This window comes from Pyxicephalus adspersus, chromosome 1 (genome assembly GCF_032062135.1).
Source record: "Pyxicephalus adspersus chromosome 1, UCB_Pads_2.0, whole genome shotgun sequence".
Classification (NCBI taxonomy): domain Eukaryota; kingdom Metazoa; phylum Chordata; class Amphibia; order Anura; family Pyxicephalidae; genus Pyxicephalus; species Pyxicephalus adspersus.
In genome coordinates this window covers 175,462,968-175,468,052 of record NC_092858.1, presented here as the reverse complement: position 1 = coordinate 175,468,052, position 5,085 = coordinate 175,462,968, and positions in this window count along the sequence as shown.

Here is a 5,085-nt window from a genome sequence, read left to right as displayed (position 1 = left end):
TATTCTATCGCTGGCCGACATATTGAAAAGACAGAAAAACAAATAAAAAAAAGGATGCAATATTTTATAGAGAGAGAAAATTATTTTATTACTGACATTGTCATCTGATACATAAAAATAATTCATAACGCGACCATTCCAGTTATACTCCATATTCCCTCATAATGGGGCACTCAGGTGGTCGGAGTCCCTCGGCACCGCAGGTGAACTGACCCGGGAAATCAGCACATTCAGAATCATTTCTTTCTTTCGTAAGGCTGCAGTATAACAATAAAATCCCAGATGCAGAATTATGTTTTATAAATATGAAATAATAAAACAGAGGAAGTGATGATGAGATATAAAGTGGCAACTATCCATCGTAAGTAGCTCCAAGCGCCATGAAAAGGTTTTTCTGAAATAGAAATAAGAACAAAAAGTTATAAAAAGATTTCTAGAAAAGGAGAATTGTGCAGCCTCGCTGACTCTTCTTCTTTTATGAATGGGAAACTCCCAACCTCCTGAGACACATACGCCTCGTATCCCGTGTGCACATGCGCAGTGAGATCGGCACCATCTTTTTTACATTATCAGAAATGTCACCGGATCTCGCTCCTGCGCAGTGCAGAATTGGGTAATGTGAAGAAGAATCCAGAAGGAGAAGGAGGAAGATTTTGGGACGGTGTTGGACCTACTGGAGTCAGATTTCAGAGGAATCAAGGGATCCAGCATAACACATGGAGGGGATCTCTGTGGGTAAAACCTCAAAAAGACATTCAATGGACATTAGAGGATTGTTGCTGGAAAATACCTTTCATGTATGTTTCAGTGACAGATGAATGAATGAGCATTGTACACACACCACCATTCTGTTCTATGGAGAGGGACCATAGGAGTAAACACCTAATCATATATTCATTAATTCACCATGGCAGATTGATGAACAACATCAGGGGACTGCTAACACAGATTTTCACCCTGGATGAGACAAATGGCCTAATTTATTAAAGCTCTCCAAGGCTGGAGAGGAAACACTTTCATCAGTGAAGCTGGGTGATCCAGCAAACCTAAAAGTAATTTGCTAGCTAATGTTTTAAATCTTTGACCAGATCTATTCCAGGTTTGCTGGATCACCCCGCTTCACTGACAAAAGTGTATTCTCTCTGACCCTGAAGAGCTTCAATAAATCAGGCTGAATAAATCTAAAAATTTCTCTCTCCTTCACCTTTCTTCCCCCACTTCACCTTCCTTCATATTCCTTCACCCTCCTTTCCCCTTCTTTATCTTGCTTCACCTTCCTTCACCTTCCTTCCTCCTCCTTCAGCTTCCTTCCCTCTCATTCACCTTCCTTCCTCCTCCTCCACCTTATTTCCCCCTCCTTTACCTTCCTTCCCCCTCCTTCAGCTTCCTCCCCCCTGCTTCACCTTCTTTAATGTTCCTTCCCCCTTCTTCAGCTTCCTTCCCCTTCCTTCACCTTCCTTCACAATTCTTCCCCCTCCTTCACCTTACTTCACCTTTTCCCTCCTTTCCTCTCCTTCACCTTCCTTCCCCCTCGTTCACCTTCCTCCCCCCTCCTTCAGCTTCCTTCACCCTCTTTCACCTTCCATCCTCCTCCTTTACTTTCCTTCCCCCTTCTTCACCCTCCTTTTACCTTCTTCATTTTCTGTCTCCTCCCTTCCTCCTCCTTCCACCTGCTTCACCTTCCTTCCCCCTCCTTCACCTTCCTTCACAATTATTCCCCCTCCTTCCCCTTCCTTCTTTCCTCTTCCCCCTCCTTCCCCTTCCTTCTTTCTTCTTCCCCCTCCTTCACTTCCTTCCCCCTCCTTCACCTTACTTCACATTCTCCCTCCTTTCTTCTCATTCACCTTCCTTCCTCCTCCTTCACCTTCCTCCCCCTCCTTCAGCTTCTTTCACCCTCCTTCACCTTCCTTCCCCCTTCTTCACCCTCCTTTTAACTTCTTCATCTTCCATCACCTACCTTCCCCTCCTTCACCTTTCTTCTGCCTACTTCATCTTCCTTCCCCTTCCTTCACCTTTCCTTACCATCTTTCACCTTCCCTCACAATACTTCCCCCTCCTTCACCTTCCTTTCCCCTGCTTCACCTTCCTTCACGTTCTTTCCCCCTTCTTCCCTCTCCTTTTACCTTCTTCGTCTTCCTTCACCTTCCTTCACTCTCCTTCATCTTCCTTCTCCTTCCTTCACTTTTCCACACCATATTTCCCCTTTCTTCACCTTCCTTCACAGTTTTTCCCCCTCCTTCATCTTCCTTCACCTACCTTCCCCTTATATCACCTTCCATCCCCCTTCTTCAGCTTCCTTCCCTCTTCTTCCCCCCTCCTTTACCAAACTTCCTCCAACCTTCACCTACCTTCCCCCTCCTTCATCTTTATTCACCTTCCTTCCCCCTCCTTCACCTTACTTCACCTTCCCCCTCCTTTACTCTCCTTCACCTTCCTTCTTCCTCCTTCTCCTTTCTTCCCCACCTTCACCTTTCTTCCCCCTGCTTCACCTTCCTTCACCCTGCTTCACCTTCCTTCACCCTCCTTTCCCCTTCTTCATCTTGCTTCACCTTCCTTCCTCCTCCTTCACCTTCCTTCCCCCTTGCTTCACCTTCCTTCATGTACCTTCTCCCTCCTTCATCTTCCTTCACCCTCCTTCACCTTCCTTCACATATCTTACCCCTCCTTCATCTTCCTTCTCCCTCCTTCATCTTCCTTCCCCCTCCTTCACCTTCCTTCTTTCTTCTTCCCCCTCCTTCACCTTCCTTCTTTCTTCTTCCCCCTCCTTCACCTTCCTTCTTTCTTCTTCCCCCTCCTTCCCCCTACTTCTCCTTCCTCCGCATTACTTCACCTTCCTTCTCCCTCCTTCACCTTCCTTCCCCCTCCTTCATCTTCCTTCTTCCTCTTTCACCTTCCTTCCTCTACCTTTCACTTGCTCCACCTTCCTTCACCCTCCTCGCCCCTATTTCTCCTTCCTTCCCTCTCCTTTACCTTCTTCCCCCCACTTTCACCTTCCTTCCTCCTCCTTCACCCTCCCTCCCCCTCCTTCTACCTGCTTCACCTTCTTTCCCCCTCCTTTCACCTGCTTCACCTTTTATCTCTTTCCTTCCCCCTCCTTCCCCTACTTTACCTTTCCTCCCCCTCCCTTCCCCCTCCTTCTACCTGATTCACCTTTCTTCCCCCTCCTTTCACCTTCCTTTCCCCTCTTTCACCTTCCTTTCCCCTCTTTCACCTTCCTTCCCCCTCTTTCACCTTCCTTCCCCCTCCTTCCACCTGCTTCCCCTTCCTTCCCCCTCCTTCAGGTTCTTTCACCCTCCTTCACCTTACTTCCCCCTTCTTCACCCTCCTTTTAACTTCTTCATCTTTCATCACCTACCTTCCCCCTCCTTCCACCTGCTTCATCTTCCTTCCCCTTCCTTCACCTTTCCTTACCATCTTTCACCTTCCTTCACAATACTTTCTTCCCCCTCCTTTCACCTGCTTCACCTTCTTTCACCTTCCTTTCCCCTCTTTCACCTTCCTTCCCCCTCCTTCCCCTTCCTTCTCCCTCCTTTCCACTCCTTCACTGTCTACTCTGGTGGGTTGAAAGTAATTTTTACTTTATAACCCCAGTAATTTTAATTAAATACTTTGTTTAGCGGTTTTTATAATTAACAGCAACAATTAAAAAATTATTTAATCCGCCAATCCTTTTGATACTATACAAAAAAAACAAAACTATGTCCTCTTTTTACTTGTGACATGTTCCCACTAACCCCCCCTTCCATTAATTTTGGTAAATTGTCCTTATTCTCTCATTTCCCCACTAGTGAAAATACAAATTTAGTCCTTATTCTCTCATAAAATGAATTTTGTGCCAATCTCCTGCCTATCCTTGGGGTTAATAAACTAACAGAGCAAATGCTAAACTTATCAATAGCTGGATACATAAAACTCCTCACTTACCAGATACATGGAGGCTGAAACGGTTATTATAATATCCTGTCCTTAAAGATAATTGGCAGGAATAATTCCCGGAGTCGCTGGGCTGAGCGACCGTTATCCGGAGTGTCAGCGGATCCTGGAAGTTGAATCTCATGGAGAAGTTGGATCTGGTCAGATTCTGATTTGGTGATATACTGGAGAGCAGAATATGAGGTTTGTTGTATTTTCTCCATGTGACCTGATTTATATTGTCTCTGGTCAATGACTTTTTGCACCTCTTCATACAGTTTATGGTCACTGTGTCCCCCAAAGAATATTCCAATTCCACAGCCCGGAAGGGTGACACCAAATCTGAAATAAAAGAAACAGAAGTATTATAACTTATTGCTTTTCCAGAATGCAATAAGATACAATATAAATACATTGGACCTGATGTATTAAAGCTCCACAGGGCATTTCCATCACTGGGTGATCCAGCAAACCTGGAATGACGCTAATCCTGGATTTAAAACCTGCAATATGCAAATTACTTAGCAAATGACATTAAAGAATTCCATTCCAGGTTTGCTATATCACCCAGATTCACTGATGAAAGTGTATCCGCTCTAGTCTTGGAGAGCTTTGATACATCAGGTCCAATGAGAGCTCAATACCGGCAACCAGGAACAGCCAGACCGCACTCATCATTATGGGCCCCGGGGTCATTCCAGCTCCTAATACACGGAACAGATCAGTGCCACACATGTAGGATGTATGACGAATATTCCTTCTGTGCAGATTATTTACGCAGATTCTAAAGCACAACCACATCCTGAATGATCTACCTCCCGTCATATATGTAAGGTCTCTAGAGTTATGTAACTATTTGGTAAGCAAAGAATTTCTGAAGTTTAGATGCTCAGAAGTATGGGGGGATCAGCATGAGTCAGTTCATTGATCAACATTCTATGACTTATTGTTCACTCCTGCCCTCCAGCCTTCCCTTCATTAAATCTGCCCCCCCAACCTCCTCTTCATTAAATCTGACCTCCAGCCTCCCCTTCATTAAATCTGCCCTCCAGCCTCCCCTTAAATAAATCTGCCCTCCAGCCTCCTCTTCATTAAATCTGCCCTCCAGTCTCCCCTTAATTAAATCTGCCCTCCAGCCTTCCCTTCATTAAATCTGCCCTCCAGCCTCCCCTT